The sequence below is a fragment of the Somniosus microcephalus genome, chromosome 13 (assembly GCF_052327205.1).
Source record: "Somniosus microcephalus isolate GS21.2 chromosome 13, FLI_Smic_1.0, whole genome shotgun sequence".
Lineage (NCBI taxonomy): Eukaryota > Metazoa > Chordata > Chondrichthyes > Squaliformes > Somniosidae > Somniosus > Somniosus microcephalus.
Genome location: NC_140999.1, coordinates 28650819 through 28678609, shown reverse-complemented (window position 1 = coordinate 28678609; position 27791 = coordinate 28650819).

The window sequence follows — 27791 nt, the reverse complement described above, 5'->3', positions numbered from 1 at the left end:
CTGGACAAAGTGCTACAGCGGCTGGAAGAGGCAGGGCTACGCCTGAAACGGAGTAAGTGTAGATTCATGGAGAAGGAAGTTACATTCCTGGGACATCGGGTGGATGCCACAGGCCTCCATCCATTACCAGGGAAAGTGCACCGGCACCCACCTCAGTGACTGAACTGAAAGCCTATCTAGGGCTCCTGAATTATTATAACCGGTTTCTTCCAAACTTATCGATGCTGCTGGCACCCCTGCACAAACTGCTGAGAAAGGAGGAGCCATGGCGTTGGGGGCCAGAGCAAGCAAAAGCGTTTCAGCAGTCAAAGGAGCTACTTCAGTCCAGCAGGGTGTTAGTGCATTACGACGAGAAGAAGGAGCTGATAATGTCCTGCGACGCATCACCCTATGGAGTGGGGGCAGTGTTGGCCCACCGCATGCCAGATGGAGCGGAAAGGCCCATCGGGTTTGTTTCACGCACGCTCACAGCTGCGGAAAAGAACTATTCACAGCTTGATAAAGAGGGGTTGGCCATTATATTTGGAGTAAAGAAATTCCATAAGTACATATATGGGAGGAAGTTTGTAATCAGTACTGACCACAAGCCTCTTATTAGCTTACTGAATGAGATGAAAGCGGTGCCTCAAATGGCATCACAGAGAATAATGAGATGGGCAGTAATACTAAGAGCCTATGAATATGTGATCACGTACAGAGCCGGCAAGGAAAACAGGAACGCGGATGCTCTCAGCCGTCTGCCCCTCTCAAAATCTCCTCGCAGTACTTCCCCCGAGGAGCACATCCTGATGCTGGATCAGCAAATCAGTCCCCTGATGACTTCAGCGCAAATCCAGGGCTGGACAGCCAAGGACCCCGTTCTGTTAAGGGTCCGTGAGTATGCGTTGAAAGGCTGGCCAGATCACCGTGAGGGACCGGAGTTTGCACCGTACAGACAGAGACAGCAGGAGCTCAGTGTCCAAGATGGATGTGTGCTATGGGGAGCACGCATCATAGTCCCAGAGCGGGGATGCTCTACTTTGATGGAACAGTTGCATCAATCGCACCCAGGAATGACTAGAATGAAAAGACTAGCTAGGAGCTACCTGTGGTGGCCTAACTTGGATGCTGAAATTGAGTCAAAGGTAAAGTCATGCACTATATGTCAGGAACAGAGGAAAGCACCTGCCGGGGCACCACTCCATCCCTGGGAGTGGCCCAGCAAACCCTGGAGGAGAATTCACATAGACTATGCGGGACCTTTTATGGGCAAAATGTTTTTGGTGCTGGTTGACGCTCACTCAAAGTGGATCGACGTTTATCCAGTGAGCTCTGCAATGACTGATGCCACACTGAATTGTCTCAGGAACAGCTTCAGCACGCATGGTATTCCAGAAATGATTGTATCCGACAATGCACAGTGTTTTGTTAGTGAAGGGAGCAAAGAATTCATGGTAAGGAATGGAATCACACATGTCACCTCGGCTCCATATCACCCAGCCTCAAATGGGTTAGCCGAGCGAGCCGTGCAGACTTTTAAGGAGCTCATGAGGAAGAGCTCAGGTGACACCCTGGAGACCAAGCTCAATAGAGCCTTGTTTAGTTATCGTATAACACCCCAAGCTACCACGGGGCTTTCTCTGGCTGAGTTGATGATGGGGAGAAAGTTGCGGTGCACGTTAGACCTGATACACCCAGATCTCAAAAGCAAGGTTGAGACAAAACAAACAAACCAAAAAGCGTACCATGACAAACATACTAAAGCTCGCCATTTCGCCATAAGGGACTCTGTGTACACCCAGAACTTCGGTTATGGACCGAAATGGATACCAGGACTAATCCAGGACATTACAGGACCTGTGTCGTACTCCGTGTTACTAGGGGATGGTCATCGGGTTTGTCGGCATGTGGATCAGCTTTTCAGCCGGCAGCAGGGGGAACTGCCTCAGATGGAACAAAGGGCAGTAGAGGAGGCTGTTCCAGGACCCAGCACGGCTTATAAGGTGCCAGTGGACACTGGTACTGCCAGGCCACAGCGGGACAGAGTAAAACCAACATCAGAGACTACTCCAATCTCAAGTGCGAATGAATCTGAGAATCCACCACAAGTGGAATTAAGACGTTCACAAAGGATTCGCAAGCAACCAGAAAGACTTATACAAACCTGTTAAATTAGCCAGGGGTTAACCATGGTTAGAGCATACTGGTTAATTAAAACGTAGTACCTAGTAAGGGTTATTGTTTAAGAATTGCATACGGCAATCTTAAGGGGGGAGGAGTGTAGTAACCTGGGAGGTTATGAGTAACCTGATCCACCAGGTGGTGCTGTGGCAATTGCTCTCCTGAGTTAAGTCTGATCTGTACTGGTTGTACTCTTTGTTTTTGCTGCCTCATGGCAGAAGCTTTTAGGTGCAAGTGTTGATTAAACCATGTTAAGGAGTTAACCGGTGTCCATCTCCATCTATGGCCACTTCAAGATACCACATTGACAATGAACAACCTGTTCTGCCCTTGGAGGTTTGAGTAAGTCAAAACTTGTCCGCAACTGCCTCTTCATCATGAGCGAAGCGGGGGAAGTTTTAGTTGTGGCATGCGGCTCGTTCCTGTAGGACAATAGGAAGCTGTTCAGACGTTGGTGGATTGAGCACTGACCTTGCGATGCCTTCAAGGCGTGCTTCAAAGTTTGCACGAACCTTTCTGCCAGGCCGTTAGTAGAGGGATGATAGGGCGCAGACCTGATGTTTTGGACACCATTCACATGCAGGAAGGTTGCAAACTCCTGTGATACAAATTGTGGACCGTTGTCACTTACGAGTTGTTCCGGTGAGCCATAACGGCTGAACATCTCACCAAGTTTCTCAATTGTTTTCTCTGGCGTGGTAGACCTCATCACAGCGACCTCCGGCCACTTGCTACGAGTGTCCACAACCACCATAAACATCTTCTCTTCGAAAGGACCGGCGAAGTCCACATGTACTCGCTGCCACACTTCTGCAGGCCAATCCCAGGGGTGTAGGGTTGCCAGCTGTGGAACATTCTGGACCCTTTGACATGGGGAACATGTTTTGGCTTTCTCCTCAATATTTCCATCGAGACCTGGCCACCAGAAGTAGCTTCTTGCCATTTCCTTCATCCGAACCATCCCACTGTGGCCTGTATGAAGTTGTTGCAGTATAGGTTCCCTCAGAGGTGGCGGAATGATGATACGGCGTCCCCAAAGAAGACAACCTGCCTGGACAGAGAGCTCATTTCTTTTTGAAACGTAAGGTTTCAAACTAGGAGAATCTCCTATAGCTCTCCCTCGAATGACATCGTCCATTACCTCAGACAGGACTGGATCGTTGCGGGTGTACCTTCGCACCTGAACTGCCGTGACAGGTGCTCCCTCCACTTGTCTAAAGTAGAAGATGTCTATCTGACGAGGCTCTGGGGGAGTAACAGGCAAGGGTAGCCTCGAGATACCGTCTGCGTTGCCGTGCTAGTCTGATTTGTGATATTTGATGTCGTATGTGTGTCCTGACAACAGTAAAGCCCACCTTTGCATCCTGCTTGCAGCAAGAGACGGAATTCCAGTGTGGGGCCCGAAGATTGAAGTCAATGGACGGTGGTCCATCAGGAGTGTGAACCTTCTCCCAAACAGGTACTGATGAAATTTTCGAATTCCAAAAACGATTCCCAAGGCCTCGTGCTCAATCTGTGCATAGTTACTCTCGGCCTTGTTCAAGGTGCATGATGCGAAGGCGATAGGTTTCTCTTCACCAGAAGGCATGATGTGGGATATGACTGCTCCCACACCATATGGTGACGCATCACATGCTAGCTGCACGGGTAGCTTTGGGTTGAAGTGTGTCAGGACCTCCGATTTCAGCAATGCTTTCTTTGCTTGGGCGAAAGCTTCGTTGCACAGTTCAGTCCATTTCCATGTTTTGCCTTGACATAGCAACTGATGTAACGGCTTCAGCAATGTTGCTAAGTCTGGAATAAACTTCCCATAGTAGTTAAATAGCCCCAGAAATGAACATAACTGGCTCACATTCTGGGGTGCTGGGGCCTCCACGATCACCTTGACCTTTGACGGTGCCTTATGCAGGCCAGCAGCGTCAATCACATGCCCCAGGTACTCAACTGAAGACTGAAAGAATTCACATTTGTCTTTACGAACTCTGAGTCCGTACTCTTTCAGTCATTGTAGTGTCGCATCCAAGTTCAGAAGATGATCCTCCTCATTTGTCCCAGTGACAAGGATGTCGTCCAGGTAGCACTGGACTCCTGGCAGTCCACTCAAAATCTGATCCATTGCCCTTTGGAATAGAGCAGGGGCCGACGTAATTCCAAACGGAAGGCGGCAGTACCTGTATAGCCCCTTGTGTGTCACAATTGTCAGCAGCTCCTTTGATTTGTCATCGACATGCATTTGTAGATAAGCCTGGCATAAGTCTATTTTGCTGAACTTTTGTCCTCCGGCCAGGCCCGTAAAAAGATCATTAATGAGGGGAAGAGGGTACTGTTCCGCAGACAGCACCGGGTTAATAGTCACTTTAAAATCCCCGCAGATTCGAACAGATCCATCCTTTTTCAGGACAGGAACAATGGGTGTGGCCCATTTGCTCATGCTCACAGGCTCCAGGACTCCATTCTCGACTAAGGCCTCCAAGGTAGCCTCAACTTTTGGCCTAATTGCATAGGGTACAGGTCGGGCTTTGTGAAACTTCAGCTTGCTGTCAGGTTTAATGTCAAGTCTCACGCTGATCATTTTCATGCTCCCAAGTTCCCCATTGAAGAGTTCTGCATGTTTGTTTAACACTGCAGTCAGACCTGACTCCCCTTTTGACATCATGCGGACTGCAGGCCAGTCCAGCGTGATTTTCTCCAGCCACGCACGTCCCAGTAGCGATGGGTAATTTCCCTTTACCACATATAGTGGCAGTTTCGCAGTCACAGAAATCACAGAAATCACAGAAACCCCACAGTGCAGATAGAGGCCATTTCGGCCCATCGAGCCTGCACCGACACATATCCCACCCGATCCCCGTAACCCCTACACCAACACATATCCCACCCCATCCCCGTAACCCCACGTATTTAATCCCCCTATCACTAAGGGTCAATTTATCATAGCCAATCAACCTAACCCGCATATCTTTGGACTGTGGGAGGAAACCGGAGCACCCGGAGGAAACCCACGCAAACACGGGGAGAATGTGCAAACTCCACACAGACAGTCGCCCGAGGCCGGATTCGAACCCGGGTCCCTGGTGCTGTGAGGCAACAGTGCTAACCACTATGCCACCGTGCTGTCCGTTCAATTTAACTGTCACCTCAAGGGTGCCTCTCATGGCCACAGGTTCGCCGGTATATGTCTTTAGCACAATGTTTGTTGGCTGAAGGGTAAGATGCTTTAGCATTTTGTGGTAGACAGTGTCTGAAACAAGGGACACAGCCGCGCCTGTGTCCACCTCCATCCGCACTGATTGTCCCTCCACCAGTGGTGACACCCAGTAGTCATTTGAACCACCTGCAACCGTCAGTATGTGCACCTCTTCCTCCTCAGAGGTGTCGCTCCCCTCTGTTTTACTTGTTCCATCATACTGCACTGAATGAACACTCTTTTTCCTCTCTTGTCCAAATACAGACATTTTGCTTTCATGCTTCCCAGCTCTGTCTGTTCTTTTGTTACTTCTACAGGCGCGTTCAATGTGACCCTTTTTGCCACAATTTTGGCATTCCAGCTCCGTACACCAACAGTCATTAGTATGATGGCCCGTTTTCCCACAACGGTAACATGTGCCGTTCCGCGCACCTTTAGGCTCAGACGACACCTTGTGAACTCTCCCTGTTGAACTCAACTGGTGAGCCTCCTTTTCCGCCATCTCCATGGAGACACTAACTTCAATGGCTTTTTCAAGAGTAAGGTTGTCCTCAGTAAGAAGGCGCTTCTGTGTGGCTGCACTTTGCAGATCACACACAAGTCTGTCTCTAATGGTGTCATTCAGCACCTCCTTGAACTCGCAGTGTTCTGACAACCTTTTTAAAGCAGCAATAAACATCGTCACTGATTCCCCCTCCTCTTGATTCTGTTTGTGAAATCTAAATCTCTCAGCAATAACCAGAGGTTTTGGTGAAAAATGTGCTCCAAGAATTTCCACTAGTTGCTTATATGTTTTAGTTCCTGGCTTATCTGGCTGCACAAGGCTGCGAAGTAAATTGAATGTCTTCGGTCCCATTACACTCAAAAAGGTAGGCATGACCTTTTCGTTTGCCATCGCATTCGCCAATACAAAATAGTCAAAACTTTCCATATAAGCGCTCCATTGCTCCACATTTTCATCAAAATCACCGATGTTTCCTAATATAGTAGCCATCTCACGTTTCAAATTTTAATTTCTGTTTACTCACTGCACCCGTAACGTTAATGTGATGCTGCAATCTCTGTTCCAAGTGTTTTGCAGTCGAAAACAAGAAAGTTCCCACAACGCAGATTCATCCCATCCTCGTCGCCACTTTGTTGTGTCGGTATCTTTCTTCCTAGCCACAATTAGAACTCAGAACCCAGAGATTCAAACAACGATGAGTCAGCCTACAGGTAGGAGGTCCAGCATCTCATGAAGTGGTGCGCCGATAACAACCTGGCCCTTAACACCAAGAAAACAAAAGAAATCATTGTGGACTTCAGGAAGTCCAAAGGCGGAAGTCACACCCCCATCCACATCAATGGGGCTGTGGTGGAAAGGGTGGACAGCTTTAAGTTCCTCGGAGTCCACATCACGGAAGACCTCTCCTGGTCCCTCAACACCTCCTCTCTGGTGAAGAAGGCCCAGCAGCGCCTATATTTCTTAAGGAGGCTGAAGGGATGTAATCTGTCACCCCTGATCCTCTCTAACTTTTACCGCTGCACTATAGCGAGCATCCTGACAAACTGTATCACAGTATGGTATGGCAGCTGTAGCTATTATGACTGGAAAGCCCTGCAGCGGGTAGTCAAAACTGCCCAACGCATTACCGGCACCCGGCTACCGACCATAGAGCACATATACCAGAAACGCTGTCTACGGAGGTCACAGTCCATCATCAAAGACCCTACCCACCCCAGCCACAGTCTGTTCGCCCTCCTACCATCTGGGAGATGCTACAGATGCATTCGCACCCGTACGACCAGATTTAGGAACAGCTTCTTTCCCAGGGCTGTCATCCTACTGAACTCCACAAATAAACTCTAAAGCCTGCACATCTGCCAATGCACTTTATTATGGTCATATTTATGTTAATATACTACAAGCCAAATGTATGTTGAATGTTTAAATGTCTTAATCCAAATGTACACTTTCGGGAGCCGCAAGCCTACATTTCGTTGTACTGCACTTGTGCACTAACAATGACAATAAAAGTTGATTTGATTTGATTTGATGAAGTGCTTTATTCAGGAAGGAAAGGAAAGTTCTGGAGAGTTCCGAACAAAGAGAGCTAAACTTAACCAAGAGAACACCCAACCATGTATCTGCTGTGACAGCGCCACCACAGGTGGGAGGAGAACACACAATACAGAACATATTCATGTAATTTATAGTTTATTTAAAAAATGTGATTTAAAAAAAAAATTATTTGAAGATTTAGTGATGTTTTGGGGCTTATAGTATTTATAAGTTTGACAGCCCTTCCTGTCAAACTTATGAATGAAGCATTCCCTGCTCTGATTGGCTCCCCATGGCCCACGTGATCCCAGGGGACACATCGAACGAACTGCACCCCTGGGATACGCAAGCACTGCGCGCCAACAGTTGGAGGAGGCCCAGGATCGCAATTCCACGGGGGCCCACAGCACAACGGCCGGCGCGCAAGGTAAGTGCAGGTCGGGGGCTTACACCTGCAGGAAGCCCTCGAACAAATTTCTGGGCCACTAAGTGTCAGCTGTGGCTCAGTTGGTAGCACACTCGCCTCTGAGTCGGTAGGTTGTGGGTTCAAGTCCCACTTCAGGGATTTGAGCACATAAAGCTAGGCTGACAGTGCAGTGCTGAGGGAATGCTGCACTGTCGGAAGTGCTGTCTTTTGGATGAGATGTTAAACCGATGCCCCGTCTGCTCTCTCAGGTGGATGTAAAAGATCCCATGGCACTATTTCGAAGAAGAGCAGGGGAGTTATCCCCAGTGTCCTGGTCAATATTTATCCCTCAACCTGCATAACAAAAACAGATAATCTGGTCATTATCACATTGCTGTTTGTGGGAGCTTGCTGTGTGCAAATTGGCTGCTGCATTTCCCACATTACAACAGTGACTGCACTTCAAAAGTACTTCATTGGCTGTAAAGCGCTTTGAGACGACTGGTGGTCGTGAAAGGCGCTATATAAATGCAAGTCTTTCACAGCCACATCATTTTCCTCAGCAACTGTCTCCGGTTCCGACTTATTCCACGTGAATTCATAGAAACATAGAAGATAGGAGCACGAGTAGGCCATTCGGCCCTTCGAGCTCCGCCATTCAATGAGATCATGGCTGATCATCCAAATTCAGTGCCCTGTCCCTGCCTTCTCCCCATATCCCTTGATCCCTTTAGAATTCCACAGGTTCACCACTCTCTGGGTGAAGAAATTCCTCCTCATTTCAGTCCTAAATGGCTTATCCCTTATCCTTAGATTATGACCCCTGGTTCTGAACTCCCCGGCCATCATAAACATCCTTCCTACATCTAGTCTGTCCAGGCCTGACAGAATTTTATAGGTTTCGATGAGACCCCCTCTCAATCTTCTAAACTCCAGTGAGTATAAGCCCAATCGACACAATCTCTCCTCATACGTCATTCCTGCCATCCCAGGTATCAGCGTGGTGAATCTTCGCTGCACTCCTTCCATGGCAAGAACGTCCTTCCTCAGGTAAGGCGACCAAAACTGCACACAATACTCAAGGTGTGGTCTCACCAAGGCCCTGTACAACTGTAGCAAGACATCCTTGTTCCTGTACTCGAACCCTCTTGCTACGAAGGCCAACATGCCATTTGCCTTCTTAACTGCCTGCTGCACCTGCATGCTTACCTTCAGCGACTGGTGCACAAGAACACCCAGGTCTCTTTGCACTTCCCCTTCTCCCAATCTATTGCCATTCAAATAATAATCTGCCTTCCTGTTTTTGCCACCAAGTGGATAACCTCACATTTATCCACATTATAGTGCATTTGCCATGTTTCTGCCCAATCACCCAACCTGTCCAAATCGTACTGGAGTTTCACGACATCCTCCTCACAGCTTACCCTCCCACCCAGCTTTGTGTCGTCTGCAAATTTGGAGATATTACATCCAATTCCCTCGTCCAGATCATTAATATATATTGTGAACAGCTGGGGTCCTAGGACCGATCCTTGCAGTACCCCACTAGTCACTGCCTGCCACTCGGAAAACGACCCGTTTATTCCAACTCTTTGCTTTCTGTCCACCAACCAGTTCTCGATCCAAGTCAATACCTTGCCCCCAATCCCATGTGCCTTAATTTTGCACGCTAATCTCTTATGTGGGACCTTATCGAAAGCCTTCTGAAAGTCCAAATACACCACATCCACTGGTTCTCCCTTATCTATTTTACCAGTTACATCCTCAAAAAATTCCAGTAGATTAGTCAAGCATGATTTACCTTTTGTAAATCCATGTTGGCTTTGTCCGATCCTGTCACTGCTTACCAAGTGCTCTGCTATTACATCTTTTATAATAGATTCTAGCATTTTCCCCACTACCGATGTCTATAATTCCCCACTTTTTCTCTACCACCTTTTTTGAATAGTGGGGTAACATTAGCTACCCTCCAATCCATGGGTACTGTTCCAGAGTCTATCGAGTTCTGGAAGATTACCAGCAATGCATCTACTATTTCTAGGGCCACTTCCTTACTCCAACTAAACTTTCACCCTTCGTGTTTCGGATCCACCCAGGATTACAAATATCTCCAAGATATTCATCGTTCCTCGAACTACTGCTCTCGCTGCATCTTGAGATCCACGCTCAACGCCATGCGGCACCACATGAACACTCTTGACCTCTCTCTTCAGCAGCACCGACGCACTCTATCTCAAAGCTGTCCGGGTCCACAGTTCCATTTCATCCGACGCTTCAACAAAAAACTTTTTTTCTTCCTTTCCGATGTCAAGGATCGCAAGCTTCATCAACTCTTGCACACCAACGCCCTTCCGGAACCTTCTTCTCCTTCACTTTCCTCTGACCCCCCTTCTCCCAATCTCACCCCCTGCCACGTCTTCACTATCTCCTCTGACCTTCCCCTCTCTGACCCCGAACGGTAAGTCCTCAGCAAAGGCCTGAGCTTCATTCCCTTATGCCCCCACCTCAATGAATTTCGAGCTCGGCATGATGTTGAGCTCTTTTTCCGCCGCCTTCGTCTCCGTGTCCACTTCTCTGGCCAGGAGTCTTCCGCCCACACGGCTGACCCTTTCTCCCGCTTTCAGAATTCCCGTTCTACCTGGACCCCTCCCCCTGGCCTCTTACCCTCTCTAGATCTTTTCATCGTTAACTGCCGCCGTGACATCGGCCGTCTCCATTTCTCTGCTCCCCTCACTCACTCCAACCTACCTCCCTCTGAACTTGCAGCACTCCATTCTCTTAGATCCAACCCTGACATTGTCCTTAAACCTGCTGACAAGGGTGGTGCTGTTGTTGTTTGGTGCACCGACCTCTACCTAGCGGAAGCTGAACGCCAACTCTCCGACACCTCCTCCTACCTCCACCTGGACCATGACCCCACTACCAAACATTAAACCACCATTTCCAAGACTGTCACGGACCTCATCTCCTCTGGAGATCTTCCCCCCATGGCCACCAACCTCATAGTGCCCCAACCCCGCACAGCCCGCTTCTACCTCCTTCCCAAGATCCACAAACAGGACTGCCCTGGTAGACCCATCGTTTCACCCTGTTCTTGCCCCACCGAACTTATCTCTTCCTATCTCGACTCTATCTTTTCTCCCCTTGTCCAGTCTCTTCCCACCTACATCCGCGACTCTTCGGACGCCCTCCGCCACTTTAACAGTTTCCAGTTTCCTGGCCCCAACCGCCTCCTTTTCACAATGGACGTACAATCCCTCTATACCTCCATCCCCCACCAGGATGGCCTGAGGGCACTCCACTTCTTCCTTGAACAGAGGCCCGACCAGTCCCCATCCACCAGTACCCTCCTCCGCCTGGCTGAACTTGTTCTCACATTGAACAACTTCTCCTTTGACTCCACTCATTTCCTCCAAATCAAAGGTGTTGCTATGGGTCCTAGCTATGCCTGCCTTTTCGTGGGATATGTGGAACACTCTTTGTTCCAATCCCCTCCCTCACCTCTTTTTCCGGTACATTGATGACTGTATCAGTGCCATTTCCTGCTCTCGCTCTGAACTAGACAATTTCATTCACTTTGCCTCCAATTTTCACCCTTCCCTCACCTTCACATGGTCCATCTCTGACTCTTCCCTTCCCTTCCTCGACTTCTCTGTCTCCATCTCTGGGGATAGGTTATTGACCAACATTCACTATAAGCCCACTGACTCCCACAGCTACCTGGACTACACTTCCTCCCACCCTGCCTCCTGTAAGGACTCTATTCCATTCTCCCAGTTTCTCCGTCTCCACCGCATCTGCTCCGATGGTGCCACCTTCCATACCAGTGCTTCCGGCATGTCTTCCTTCGTCCTCAACCGAGGATTCTCCTCTACCGTGGTTGACACGGCCCTCGACCATGTCCGTGCTATCTCCTGCACTTCTGCCCTCACCCCTGCCCCTCCCCCCCCAGAACCACGATAGGGTTCCCCTTGTCCTCACCTTTCACCCCACCAGCCTCCACATTCAACGGATCATCCTCCGCCATTTCTGCCACCTCCAAAGTGATCCCACCACCAAATGCATCTTCCCCTCCTCTCCCCTTTCAGCATTCCGTAGGGACCACTCCCTCCAAGACACCCTAGTCCACTCCTCTATCACCCCCAGCACCCCTTCCCTTTCGCCCGGCACCTTCCCGTGCAAGCGCAGGAGATGCAACACATGCCCTTATACCTCCCCCTTCCCACTGTCCAGGGCCCCAAACACCCCTCCAGGTGAAACGGCGATTTACTTGTACTTCTTGTAATCTAGTATACTGTATTCGCTGCTCACTATGTGGTCTCCTCTACATTGGGGAGACCAAACGCAGATTGGGTGACTGCTTTGCGGAACACCTCCGATCAGTCCGTAAGGATAACCCTGAGCTTCCGGTCGCCTGTCATTTTAATTCACCGCCCCATTCCCACTCAGACCTCACTGTACTCGGGCTCTTGCATTGTTCCACGGAAGCTCAGCGTAAGCTCGAGGAACATCACCTCATCTTCCGATTAGGCACTTTACAGCCTTCCGGACTCAATATCGAGTTCAACAATTTCAGATCATAACCTTGGCCCCCATTACATTTTTAATTATTTTTTATCCACACCTTTGTTTTGGCCCTTTCCCCCTCCACCTTTTTTTCTCTCCCACATGGCAGCTGTCTCCCATTCTGCCAGCGCATTTCACACCTAATCTAGAGCCGTCTTTTGTCTCCACTAGTCCTATCACCATCTCGTCTCGTTTTGAATACCTCTTAATGTCTCTTCACTTCTCTTTTGTTCTCTCCCAGCCTGGCCTCTTAATCTAATTCATTTCCTGTGCTTTTCCAGTCTTGACAAAGGGTTTGACCCAAAACGTTGACTCTATTTTCTCTCCATGGATGTTGCCTGGCCTGCTGAGTTTTTCCAGCATTTTCTGTTGTTATTTCAAGTCTTTCTTTCTTTTCTAAGCCACCGACTATCTTCACTAGCACAATTTATGTGGTTATGCTATTAATGAGATAACCATACACTTTAATTTCTCTCTATTAGCAATATCACTATGATCAGTGCTTCTCTGAACTTCCATCTCTTGTTCACCGTAAAGCCCCAAATATGCCCTATACATAAACTTCGTTCTGCCTACATCCCCATTGTTGTGAAAATTTGAGTCATCGTACAGTCTCCTACTGCAACAAATTCCTTCCCCAGATCTCATAACTGAGAAACACCTTGGCCCCAAAGATTCATGGTGTAAGTGTTGAGATGTGCCAGGCTCCACCATCGACTCTGCCAAAGTCCATGGGATCAGGGGGTGCAGTCAAGAGAAGTGGGCTTTTGGTGCCTGGGGATGCATTTGGTGTGCCCCCTCCAGCAGAAGAGGCTGAACACCATGGTATAAGTTGCCTTTGTTGGGGGTGGGGGGTGGGCCGGTGTCGGGAAGGGTGCCAGGACCCCACGAAAACTAGTAGAAGTTGCACCTCATGGCCTTCCCTTTGTCAGAGTGCTGTTTTTATTTATATTTTTTAAATATCCATCTTAAGTTGTCCGGACCTTGGCCCCATTCTGGGCCCTCAAATGGGCTCAACTTCTATCCTTCTGATTGGCCAGTACGTCAAGTCTCACCAGGCGAGCCTGTGCCAAATGTACACGTGGTCCAAACTGAGGAGCCAGCTACCCCTGGACCTGCCTCTCCGCATCACTGGCCTTGTAAGGGATGGCCGGAGGCTCTGCCTGCTACAAGGTCTATAGAGAATCTCTCACAATCTCTTCAATGTGTATTGAATTCGGATGATGGTTTAATACACAATTCCTACTTATTAGCTGAAACCAGTTCTCTTTATATGCAAGATATAATCTGAATCTATTTATAATATTTATTAAATTTGGTAAGTGGGGTGCACATTTCATTCATAAGTTGTTGTAAGTACCTGTAGTACCTCTTACTGCAAGTGTTAGGCATTTTTAATGTTAAAAGTGTCTGTCTTTCCTGTCACATTGGGCGGAACTCTCAGTATTGGCAGGGATGTAAAATGAGTGAAGATTGGATCAGCTGCCCGTTATACACCCTGCCCAATTTTCCTTTCTTTCAAAGCACTGAAGCAAAAGTGTCACTCGTGGTAAGTTGTGAGAGATGAATTTGTGTGAGCAAGGCAAAAAAAAAAAGACTGAAACAAGCAATCGCCAAGCTCAACAATTCCTTGGAAATCCACCAAACACAATAGCACTCAGCTTCCTGTGATCTGAGTGCCTTCAGCTAAGTGACACCCTCAAAGCCTCCTTGAAAAAGTGTAACATCCCCACCGACACCTGGGAATCCCTGGCCCAAGACTGCACAACGTGGAGGAGAAGCATCCGGGAAGGCGCCAAACACCTCGAGTCTCTTTGCCAGGAGCAAGCGGAAGTCAAGCGCAGGCAGCGCAAGGAGCGCAGGTCAACCCAAGCACCCCACCCACCCACCCCTTCAACCACTGCCTGCCCCACCTGTGACAGAGACTGTAGGTCCCGCATTGGACTCATCAGTCACCTGCAAATTCATTTTTAATGTGGAAGCAAGTCATCCTCGGTTCCGAGGGACTGCCTAAGAAGAAGAAGTCCCTATAAGCAGTGCTTGCAGGCGGTCAGTAAGTGCCTGAAGCCAGTCCTGCGAGGTTTTACTTACCTGGTTAGCCGGTAGGCGGGCTGCTGTTCTTCCCAGTTTAAAATCATTTTGGGGTCCTAATTACAGCATGTGACCCCGATCTGCAAGTATTCATGAGGCGTCTGTCTGCTTCCAGCGGGCACCCCAGCCACCTAAATGAAGTGATCAGTTGAAAGCGTGGCCAGAGCGATTACAGTGAGAATAAGGTGGTAAATTGGATTGATCTGTTTTTAGCAGCCTCCTCACCCTATTCCCTCCAGGTTAAGATCGACCCCAATGTTTTTCCTCATTGTAATTGAGTTCATTTCCTTGTAAAGTAAAATTTTGAAGCAACCGGTCTCTGATTAGCTCACCTGATTATTACCTGGTAAATTGACAGCTAGAAAATGTAAATATTCTAATTACTAAAAGCTGTCAGACACATATTGGACAGAGAAAAAACACACAGAATGCTGCTGATAGCCTGAAACATTGCTGAACAGGTAGGAAATGTACCAATTAACAAGTAGCAATCAGGTAGGATGACTATCAAATAAGAATCAGCAAACAGCTACAATTAGCAATGAAGAGAAAATTGGGCCTTGGGCCTCATTGTAATGATTAAGATGAGCTGCCAGTGCCGGTCAGTCCACTAGAGGCAGCTCACCCATTTCAAGCCATCCAATTTGGGCCACCTGCATTGGTGTAAGCGGCCTTGAAGTAAGTCCCGGGAGGGGAAAGGAGAACGAGAGGCAGGAACGATCGTGGCCGGCATGAGGCCCTCAGGAGGGACCTGGAGCCGGAAGGTTGCAATCCTGCTCCCTCCACATGAAATGTGCTTTACTCAGACTTCCTCCAGGGCTTCTCTGGTACCTGTACCTGACGACACCTAAAGAGGGCACAGCAATGTACATAGCATGAGAATGAATATCAGAGGACTTTACATCCAAGCTTCCTCTAGTTGCATCCCAGGGGCAGATCAGGAGAAAACTGGCCCCAATGACTGCTTCCTGAACTGCTGTTTAGGTGCTGTCAGGTTTAGGAGACAGGCTGATACTGCCATGGTAAGGCTTTATTTTTGACTTTTCCAATAAAAAATGGATTTGCTGCTTCAGGGCTTGTTGCAGAATGTTGTTAGTATTTTTCATTAATAATGAAAGCTATGTTCAATATTGTGCCACTCCCCTCCTTTTGTGATGGGTCTCATCTGGAGCCAGATGAGGGGAAGCGAGCATAGCTTCCCTGACAGCTGCTGAAATCATTTGCCTGGCTTCTCTTGAGCCACTAACTGCTTTTTCCCTACCATGGAGTAGGAATCCTCCTTCCAGCACCCTTCTCCTATTCCCATACCACCATTCTTCATATTTTCTCTGTTCTTCCATCTATTGCTTGGCACCATGGTGCCACCCTCTTGCCAGGTTCCTGCACGGCAGACTGCAGCGATGTCTGAACTGCTGCTTGGGGTGTTAACTCATTTAGAACCTTTAAATAAAACTGAAGACCACTGACATGCAATTCACAACTTCTGACACCCATAAATTAATTTTAAAAAACTTACCATTCTTCAAAGGAAAGTGTCCAGTTAATAGTTGTGCTCTATTATGTGCAAAAAATAAATCCCTCTTGTTCTCCAAATGGGGCTTTAACAGTGCTTGTCCCTTTAAGGCCCAGGAAGCACCCAGACTTCCTCCCTCCTCATGGCTGCTGCCAATACTGTATGCCAAGTATGCCCAAATGGCACATGCCTGAATTTGAATTGGGCTGGAGAGCAAGTTTGGTTGCTGAGCTTTGGGTCCCACTGGAGCACATTTCTGTTGCATTTTGCACTAATTGCTTTTGGACAACCCCAGGAAAGGAAGATCTGGCCTAATAAGTTTATTTCATCTTCCTCTTTTATTGAGGCATGGGGACTGCTGCTGTTATTAGTATACTGAGCTGTACAAGTCTTTTTCCAATTTCTCAGATGTTTCATGGTCTGCAGAAGTGTAATTCCAAATTTAGTAGTAGAGTCTTGGCCATCAAAACCATCATTAGGACCTTTGCCAACAAAAAACTCCCTGTTTCAAGGATAGATACATCACATTTGTCTTGATGTTATTTGTCCAAAATAGCTGCAAAAGTGAATTTGCCAAACCACAATACTAAATGCACTCTTTATAGTATTCCGTCCAGCAACCCCATGTTCTCCCGCTGTCAGTCAGAGCGTATTAATGACACATTTGCAGTAGTCTGTTCAATAATAATGGTAAAGTACAATGGAAGATTCAGTTCTGAACTCTAAAGGGGGAATTGTAGCTCTCGGGTTGGAAGCGCGAGCCACCCGCCCGGGAGCTGTAGTGAGAAGCCTGGTCCATTTTAATGGCTAGGCCTCATTAACATCCTGCTGGCCAGTTGCCCGCCCAAAACAGGCATCCAGGAGCTGCTCGCTGTCTGTGGGTCTACAAAGTCAGGTAAGTGATGTGGAGGGAGGGGGTGGTGGGGTGGAGGAGTCGGGAGTCGGGAGGGGGAGCCCAGTGTGGCAGCGGATACTGCTCCTCAGGACCCCCGCAAAAATAAGTTTTACACTTACCTTAAGGGCCTCCACTGGGTATCCACCTGGTTTTACTCGGCAAGGTGTTTGCGTCAAGTGCCCCTCTCAGTAGTCGGTTAAAATAGCATCGGAGTCCTATCTAAGTGATAGGACCTCAATTTGCATATATTCATGAGGCTCCCGCCTGAAACAAGCGGGCGCCTCGGCCGCTCAAGGAAAAGTGGTGTTAAGATATTCCAGGCGGGATACGGGGTAAGTCCACCACTTGAATTTTAACTCCCGTTCCACCTGGTTTCCATTGGGAATATCGTGAAAAACTATAGTGACACTGTTAAGGTTTTCTGATCCAACCAATATGGTTCATATATATGCCGACATTATGTATTCACTGTCGAATTGAGTATTTTTTTCGCTAATTAGATCTACGAAAAATTGCAAATAGTACATATTCATTTTACTACTAATTTACCAGAGTTAAAAAGAGTCAAGTCGTTCATACATATTCTGGGTTTCTTTAGCTTTAGATATATTATCATATAGATTAATGATACGTTAGCCAGGGTGGGATTCCTTGTAAAACGAGTGCCCAAATCAATACCAGTGTTATGTCAAAGAATACAGTCATGTTGGGCTAGGAATGAACTGTCCATATTTTCTATTGCCCACGGCAACGCCATCATGGTTTAAATGCAGTGACCTTTCACAATAAAATACAGAACCAGTGTTTACCTGCACCATATATAACCCAGAAAATCTATAAAATGATGAAAACAAGTAAAAAGAAGCAACAATTGGTGGTGCCTCGAGCCTGAAGCAATAAAATTGTGTTGGCATGGCAACCAAAGATGGCAGTCTAATGGTGAAATGAGGAACAAAATAACATCACAGATGACTGTCAATAAGCTGGAGATATAATCATCCCATACTAAGTACAACACATCTCGGTTAAGGAAAGATGATAAGCAGCTGTCAAGATAACGTTGCAGGGTACGAAGGCAAATTGCAGCCCATAATTTAAATAGCAGATAAATTAAAAAATGGAAGTCATAGGAACAATAATCTTTGGTCATTTCAATGTGCGGAGGGGTCCAAAGGTGCAATGTTACTTCAGCGAAATCCTAATCAGTGCATCCTGAAGAGGTCCATGTAAACTTGTTTGATGTAATTTTAGCTGTTTCAGTTTTAGGGCTGCAGTCCATATTTGCCCAGAGAGCTGACTCCATACACAAAAAGGATTGGCTGCCAAAGGGAAATGAGGAGTAAGAGTTTTCACCATCTTCTATGGCAAAGTTTGAAAGGGAGGTTCCTTCATATTATCTTTAACTGCTCTGGAATGTGCCCCCATTGCACGATGAACTAAATATTTACAAAAATTGTTATGGGAATCAGTCAATCACCAGAGCTCCAACTTCTCTGTTCGCACCAACTCAAACACTCACCACTTATTTGGCAGCTCAGGTTGTTCCAAAATGACAGCTCTAATTTTGTCACCTTTTTGAATCGGCATTTGACATGAGGCGGACCGTTCTGACAAAGAATTTTCCACACCACGTCCAGATTCTCCACCACACCCCACACCAGAAGTCGGTAACATGTCCTCACATTTCTTCTCCTTTTCCAACCCCAGCCACAATAAAGCTCTTTGTTACTCACTCTATACGTCACAAGCACCAGCACCGGTGCATCCACTTGCAGGATTTAGTTATTCAGCACTGGGTGAAGCACTAAGCGTAAGGAGAAGCAAATTCAGGTGGCTTCAGAGGGACAGGAACCTGTTGGCCAGAGGGCCAGCCTGCCTCATTTCTTATCTGTTGAGGCCTGAAATTGGGACCTCCTGGATATAAAAGAGTGCTGCTAACTGAGCAGCAACATTTTATGCAGCCATTTGAGAATGTGAAAAGCATGCTCTATGGTTTGGTCATGACTCTGGAGGAGTCCACTATTTGCATGTGTGCAGTTGAGTATTGCCACTGACATGAATCTTCTCATTCATGGGAAATGACTTATGAAATAATACTGGGCGGCCTGCTGGTGGCACTGTCCAGGGAGAGTATAAATACTCGGGCATGGGGCCAGCTTGCTCAGGACATTCTTTAACAGGAACTAGTGAAGGACACAACTAGATCTCCATGTTGAGGAACAGTTGATTAAAGCCTTATTTAATACTCAGACCAAGTGCCTAGTAGTTTTCTTATGTCAGCCACCTAATAGATATGCAATATTTTCTCCATAATGGATTAACTCTTAACCTGTTGCAGCCTCACTGAGGCAGCATGCAAAGCACTCAGCTCCAAATCTGGCTCTTTCACACATGCACATCAATGTCCATATTACTGTAGCACAGACATTGTTGTTGGCACTGAAATATAGTCATATATTTTGAGTTAGCAAATTCTCGATAGTCTTACCTTAGCATCCTTCCCAAAGCTTGAGAACCTCTTCTACATTTACTCACACGATCTATGAGCGTGACAGACTGCATTCACTAGCTGAGTTCCTTCTACCCAGGCATTGTGGACATTGCTGCTATAGGAGGAGGGCCCTCAGCTCTGAAGAGGGCACCCCTTCTTTGCTGCACCTTCTGTAGCAGCACCTTCAATGCAGCATCCTTAAGTAGGGCAGTCTTGATCATCCTGGGCAGCTGAGCCACTCGTAGTGTCACGGGCTTGGCTCTTGCTGCATTCCCCTGAGAAACCATCTCCCCCAGCAGTATCCAAAACGGAACATCTGTTGGAGAGGGAGATGGACCCAGGGGACTCCTGCACTACCTTCCTAGTTCTTTTACAATGTCTGGCAGTCACCCATTCCGTGTCTGCCTGTGCACTATTTCGCTGCGGTGTGACCACCTCATTACAAGAGGATTTGAGTACAGGAGTAAAGAAGTCTTACTCCAATTATATAGGGCCCTGGTGAGGCCACACCTGAAGTACTGTGTACAATTTTGGTCTCCTTACCTAAGGAAGGATATACTTGCCATAGAGGGAGTGCAACGAAGGTTCACGAGATTGATTCCTGGGATGGCGGGACTGTCGTATGAGAAGAGATTGAGTAAACTAGGCCTGTATTCTCTTGAATTCAGAAGAATGAGAGGGGATCTCATTGAAGCATACAAAATTAATACAGGGCTTGATAGGATGGATGCTGGGAGAATGTTTCCCTTGGCTGGGGAGTCTAGAACCAGGGGCCACAGCCTCAAGATAAAGGGTAGGCCATTCAGGACTGAGATGAGAAGAAATTTCTTCACACAGAGGGTGGTGAATCTTTGGAATTCTCTACCCCAGAGGGCTGTGGAGGCCCAGTCATTGGGTATATTCAAAACAGAAGTCGATAGATTTCTGACTAGTAAGGGCATCAAGGGATATGGTGATAGGGCCGGTGAATGGAGTTGAGGCAGAAGATCAACCATGATCTCATTGAATGGCAGAGCAGGCTCGAAGGGCCGAATAGCCTGCTCCTGCTTGTAAGATTCGAAAATTTTCAGCAAAAATCACGCAAGAAAACTGGATAAAATAAGACTGTTTATTGACCAAAGTAAGCTTGCACAGAAAAACCTTTGATAAAAGGGCATACAAAATGGCCGCCAGGCCCCGTGATCAGTTTCTGAACCAGTTTATTTCTGTTACTGCAAGCTAGACAGGCTTGTGGATTGAAGACAGTAAACCCGCGAAAGCCAGTATCTGGGAACCGAAACTCAGAGCAACAGCATACATATTCAATGGATTATAAGTACAGGATGGGGCCCATCAAGATATGGGCGGACAATGTAAAAACACTTATACCCATTTATTGTACAAAGGAAAAACCGTTTAGCAGCCATCAAGGAAAATGTCCGGACCGATCAATATGCGAACCGAGCCGCGGTGACAATGCAAAGGACATTAACAGACATTATCGGCCAGGAAGGCCAGTTCAAGTTATCACCGGCTCCGTTACAAGACAAAGCGCCCCTGCAGAGATCTCTGCCCGCCAAAATTAATACAAAGACAGGACTATGATTTGGCGGGAGATAAGACTGTCCCAAAAGAGTATAACGATGGATTGAAAGTCCATCTAAGTTACTTCTTCACTGCTACGGCTTCTTGTTGGGCGACTTCAGGCTTCCATTTCTTCAAGAACTTTCTTCTACGAGGAACGAACGAAGGGCGGACGGTGCCCGGATCGGCGCCTCTTCCACTTTGGCAGATCGATGAAAACGTTTTCGTCTTTTTAAAGACGGACGGTTTCGGAAAAAGGACAACGTGGCCGGTGTTCAGCCAAACAAGGCTCGGCCACGACGAGAAGACGACAAGGGTGGCCCGGGTACTGGGGTCGGGAGATCATCGACGACCCAGGCCGACAGAGAAGAAACCCTCTGGAGAACCGGCGATCGATACCACAAGATTCTCCCATGTGCATAACCTGCATCTAGGTCTACTCCACGAACAAAAATCCACGACAGGCCTAGTGGATCTCAACCTTGACGAGCGCTCATCGAGGCTGGGTCTACCCCACCGCCTCGAGGGAGGAGAGAATATCGACTGCGCCAGAAGCTTCCAATCCACGTGACGACGGGAAGCGGTGTCAAAAAGGCTGCGAACCCCTTTTCGCGATTTCGAGAGTGGTGAGCATGATCCCAAGTTCCCCAGGTCGAAACTTAGTTTAGGTATAGGGGAGGGAGTTAAGGGAAATCGTAATGTGTTTCCCCTTTTACGATGTGCCGTGTGTTCCCCATTTCCATAGAGTCAAGTTCATAAATTTGTGCATGATTGTAGTTACTTTAATCTGTGCCTATGACATGTATTTTGTAATGCTTCAAACTGTTCAAAAATAAAAGCATCCATTTCGTGCTATTCAGCCTGGTCTATTGAGTCCTCTTCTCTGCACTACTGTTCTCTGCATCTAAGTCCAAGGTCTAGAACCGTAGGGGGGGTGGGTCGAACCACTCAAGGGTAATTCTTGCACGAAGCCTGGCAGGGGGCCAGAACGGGCAAGAGAGCAGGAAAAACCCCCCTACATGCTCCTATTTCTTATGTTCTTATGTCTGTCTTCATCAGATGAATTTCTGATTTGCCGTTATTCAGGATCCCTTTAAGTGTGAGCAGTAGCCCTTTATGAGCTGCTGCTTTGTTTGGTAACCCACCCACCCTCCAATCAGCGAACTCCCTGTCTCTGGGGCAATATTGCAGGGAGGGTATTTGAATTATGCTAATGAGCTAACCTCGCCGATGATCTGTCCTGGTGTAGTGATATTCATCTTTATATTAAGCACTGTATTTGCCAGTGGACAGCAGCATGCTGTATGAAATGGGAGGAGAGTGCTTTATTTTTGTTCCTTCCCATTCTCTGCTGTATGCACGTGAACATCTGCTGTTAACGTTTAATCATCACACAAATAGCAGATGTTAGAAAGGTGGCAACAGTGATTTGCTACAATTATGCTGAGTCACTGATCAACGCAGCTTGTTCTCCATTCTAGAGGGTACATTTTGGCCAGATAGTGATTTTTACTGTTTGGATCAGTGCTGTTAATTCTCTTAATTTTTGATGATTATGCATTGCAATGTTTAATTTCCACCCATATATGCAGCATTTTGCTGAATTTTAGCCCTGCTGCAAGACTCCTCTCACTTGAGGCCTGCTAATTTTCTACTTATGTCCTCCAGTTCTGGAATCACAGTCCAAGATAAATAACTCGATTCCATCCATAATCTATCCATGCCCCTGAACATTTTAATTAGCTGAATTATGTCCCTTCTCAATCGTTTCTCATGAAAATCAGTTCAGTTCTTTGAGTCTGTCTTCAGCCGTGTCTCAGTGGAGTGTCAGCCGTGTCTCAGTGGGTAGCACTCTTGCCTCTGAGTCAGAAGGTTGTGGGTTCATAGTCCCACTCCATGAGCCTTAAGCTCAAAAATCTAGTCTGACACCTCCAGTGCAGTGCTGAGGGAGTGCTGCACTGTCAGAGGTGCCATCTTTCGGATGAGGCATTAAACTGAGGCCCCGTCTGCTCTCTCAGGTGGACGCAAAAGATCCCATGGCGCTATTTTGATGAAGAGCAGGGGAGTTATCCCTGCTGTCTTGGCCAATATTTATCCCTCGATCAGCATCACTAAAACAGATTATCTGGTCATTGTCACATTGCTGTTTGTGGGAGCTTGCTGTGCGCAATTGGCTGCCGCGTTTCCCACATTACAACAGTGACTGTACTTCAAAAAGTACTTCATTGGCTGTAAAGCGCTTTGGGACATCCTGAAGTCACGAAAGGCGCTATAGAAATGCAAGTCTTTCTTTATAACTGTGTGCATTATGTCCCAGAATCATTTTACTCATTGCTCTCTAAACTCCTTCCAATGCATTGAAGGGAGGAAGCGTTCGAGGAGAAAATTACCTGTGGAATGAAGAAATCTTGGCAAAGAACTACCAGGGTTAATGACACTATAAAGTGAGTTGAATAGTGACCAGGAACCCTGAATTTATTTTCCTCCCTTGCATGGAAACAATGGCCTAGAAATTGGGTTGGTAGCGCCGGCGCTGAGCGCCTAAAGAGACCTAGAATTGGGGCGATGCCCTATGTTGGGGCGGGCGCTATGAAGATAGCGACAACTCAGATATTGACTATACATTTAGCGCCTGCGCTAAGTGTTTGCGCGCGCCCGCGAGCGCAAGCAGCTCATGACGTCATTTCAGTGTGCAACGCCTTCTAGGAGCGCCTGAGCGCATATTGGGTGGCGCCCGGAGCCTTAGCGCCCAGCGCTATTAGTGACAGTTTGAAGGAGGGCTAACAGGCCCTTCTCGGAGTAGGGGGGCGCTATTTAAAGGGGACAGCTTTAGTGCAGATTCTTCTTCCACTTGGCCTGCTCATTGCGATCGTTGCCAGAGAGAGTTGGCGAGCTAATGTGGAGCGGAGTTCTGCGAATGTAGGTTTACAGTACTTGGGTCCTTCAAACCTGTCCGAAGCACTTGCAGCACTACACCTAAAAGCCTTTTGACCAACTGGCATCGGAATGAGAGCTTGTTTGGAGGGCGACGGCCTCATCGCCCAACACTGTGAAGGGGCAGAGAGAAGGCGGGAGAGAGGGCTGGGATTGGCCAGAAGGAGGAGGGCCAATGGAGGTTGGCCAATCCAACAGGAAGCTGCGAGTGTCTTTAGGCAGCAGGTGACAAGCCTTGACATGTCGGAGGAGCAGTGTTTGGGAAGGCTCCGATTGTGGAGGGACATTGTTACTGATCTGTGCCACCTGTTTGGTCATGAGCTGCAGCCGCGTGAACGCTGCAGAACCTCTCTGTCCATGATGGCTAAACTGACTGATGGCCTCCATTTTTCTGCCAACGGATCCTTTCAGTCAGCCATTGGGGACATTGCGACTGTCGCTCAGGTTGCAGTCCACTGTTGCATCCGGCAAGTTACAGAAGCCCTTTATAGGCGAAGGTGCCAATTCATTACCTTCCCTCGGACCCTGCACAAGCAGGCGAAGGGCGCGCAGGGTGTCGCTTCTATTGCGGACTTCCCCATGGTGCAGGGGTCGACTGACAGCACACACTTGGCTTTGAGGGCGCCATGCCATCATCCTTAAGACTTCCACAACCGCAAGGGGTTGCACTCCCTCAACATGCAGCTGGTCTGTGACCACCGCCAAATCATCATGGCAGTCACCGCGCATTTCCCAGGGTGCAGCCACGATGCCTTTATCCTGCGGCTGACCTCAGTTTGTAACCTTTTTGAGGGGCTGCCTTGAAGACGAGGCTGGCTTACTGGGGACAAGGGCTATCCTCTCTGGCCATGGCTGATGACAACACTCCATGTGGCCGACACCCCAGCAGAAGAGCTGATCAGCAGCGGCCATCAGGCGACCAGGCACAGTAAACAGCACACTATTGGTGTTGTCAAAAAGCGTCTCCAATGTCTGGAAGATTCGGGGGGATCCCTGCAGTACTCGCTGCAGCAAGTGGGACACATCGTCGTCGTCTGCTGCATGCTCCACAACTTGGCAATTCGACGCACACAGCCAATTCCAGCTGTCCCTCAACGACCAGCAGAGCAGGCTGAGGAGGAGGAGGAGGAGGATGAGGAGGAGGAGGAGGAGGAGGAAGAGCAGGTGGAGGAGGAGGAGGAAGAGCAGGCAGAGGAGGAGGAGGAGGAGGAGGAGGAGGAGGAGGCGGAGGAGGAGGAGGAGGAGGCGGAGGAGGAGGAAGAGGAGGAGGAGGAAGAGCAGGCGGAGGAGGAGGAGGAGGAGGAAGAGCAGGCGGAGGAGGAGGAGGCGGAGGAGGAGGAGGAGGAGGAGGAGGAAGAGCAGGCGGAGGAGGAGGAGGAGGAGGAGGAAGAGCAGGCGGAGGAGGAGGAGGAGGCGGAGGAGGAGGAGGCGGAGGAGGAGGAAGAGGAGGAGGAAGATGGAAGGGCTGCTGAAAGTGGAAGGGCCATACGTCAGAGGCTCATCTGCACTCGTGTGGCGGAATGATGAGAGTCTTAACTCATGCGCACTTTGGATGTTTGAGGGCCTCTGAATGCCAGCATCACTGAAACTAGTCACATGCACCATGCCACATTGAAACTTCTGTTTATTGGCACAAAAGTCTTTCATTACAGCTAAACAATGTAATGTCAACAGAAACCATAACTTTCAGAATAACTGTGAACTGTTCGGCAAAGCCGCAAAACTCAAAAAACCTTCTGCAAATATAACAACAGGTGAGGGTGTCCTTGCATTTGGACAAACAAACGTCTCAGCACCTCACTCTACAACTGGCCCCTTGAGGGAGAACGACTTCTCTTTCGCGCCCGGCCCCTTCCCTCCCTGCTGCTCCGACGTAATTGGACACCAGTGGCGGCCTCAAGGCTGGGGGACGCCTGCTGACTGTCTGGAAGCGCAGAAGCCCCTGAGGGACGGCCTGGCCGACCTCTGGGCTTGGAGGGTGCGGACGCAGGATGCTTGATGGGACCATGGCTGGAAGCAGTGTGGCCTGCAGGAGGTGGCAGCTGCAATGCAGGCGTCCCAGCGCTGGCATGTGCAGTGGTCTCCTGCCAAGAGAGGACACCTGCACCATGGTCGGACGACACACTGGCTATCTGAGGGGAGCTGGTCGGCTCATCCGCCACAATCGCATGCTCCACTGATTGCTGGCCTTGTATGGGACTGGAAGGGCCCGGGGTGATCCTAACTGATGCAGAGAGAGTGGCTACAGTGAGAGATCGCGTTGCGTCAATCTGGCTGTGGAGGAGCCCAGCAAGTGACTGCGTGGCAACAGTGAGGACCTGTGTGCCAGGTGCCAGTGCTTCGGAGAAGGCCTGGACAGTTCTTCCCATTGCTTCGGACAAGCCAGGTGCCGACCGCTCCACTGCCTCGGACAAGCCCTGCAGAGACCTTTCCAGGGATTGTCCGAAGCCCTGAACAGTCCTTTCCATAGCCGACTCAAAGCCGTGGACAGTCCTCTCCATTGTTGGGCCGAAGCCCTGGATAGTCCTGTCCATTGTTGCCCTGAAGCCCTGGATAGACCTGTCCATTGTTGCCCCGAACACCTGCAGAGTCCTGTCCATTGTTGCCCCAAAGCCCTGGAGAGTCCTCTCAATTGTTGCCCCGAAGTCCAACATACTCTTAGCCAATGAATCTATTGACTCAGGCATCTTCTCCACTGCAGCCATCAGCTCCGTGTGTCTGACCCGGGCCTGTTTGCTCATCTCAGCCAGGCGACGGACCTCATCTGCACTCTGTGCAGCAGTCATCACGACCTGCCTTGCCCTCCGGGGAGACGGTGGCCGAACTTGCCTATCCCCCGTGCGTTGCTGCATGCCGCTTGGTCCGGCAACTGGTTCATCCTCAAAGCCCCCCCCCCTCCCCTCCAGGGGACTACTATCCCCAGTCTGTAGATGTGTCAGCTCCCCGGATTCTGCAACGGCTGGTCCGGATTCCTCCTGGTCCTCGCCTCCGGTGGCACTGGCACTGGCAGCTTCAGCGCGTTGAGCCCAAGTTGGTGCTGCTTCATCTGAAAGTGGGAGGTGGAAGAGTGGCTTTAGCAAAAGGACAGGTTTGCTGAAAGGCATGCCAGATTGCGGCAAGGCTCTGACATGGTTGCACACTGAGGATGCATGCTGGCGGGGGGACCAAGTGGAAGGCAACAGGTGAAAAAGGTGAGAGTCTTGCCCTCGCTGTCGGTAATGGGGTCGGCAGATGCAGTGGTCACAGGACCAAACAGACGTCCTCCAAGTATCTGGTGCACTCTCTCCTCCAGATCTGTCAGAGTGACCACTTGTGGAGGTCCGCCACCGGTTCGACGCTGCTTCTTTCAGATCATGGCCAGTTTGGACTGCAGGGGAAAGAAGGGGAAGTTCTATAACATGAGGCCTTGAGAGATCATCGCATGCCCCCCATGGTGCAAGAGCCCTTACATGAGGCTTTGAGAGATCATCGCATGCCCCCCATGGTGCAAGAGCCCTTACATGAGGCCTTGAGACATCTGTCCATGTGTGTGCCCAGAAAGGGCCATGGGTGCATGCTGACAGATGGCCATTGGGGCATCATTGCAGCAGGGTGCCCGAAGTCAGCTGCAGATGGAGGGAATCAGAAGATTGCTAAACCATCACTCACCCTAACGATCCGTGTGAGGTCGTTGAATTTCTTCCTGCACTGAACAGGGGTCCTGGTCGCCATGCTGCTGGAGTTGACCCTCACAGCAACCTCCCTCCAAGATCGTCGGTAAGCCTTCTGATTCGGCCTCTTGCCATTATCCGGATACAGGACCTCTCGACGGCGCTCAACTGCAGCCATCAAGTGGTCCAGAGCCTCAGTGCTGAAGCGCTCTGCTCTCTGTCTAACCTTCTCCATGATGAACAACTTTGTACCGCCAGACAAGGGCGAGCGCCGAATCTGAGGCCTACTGTTGA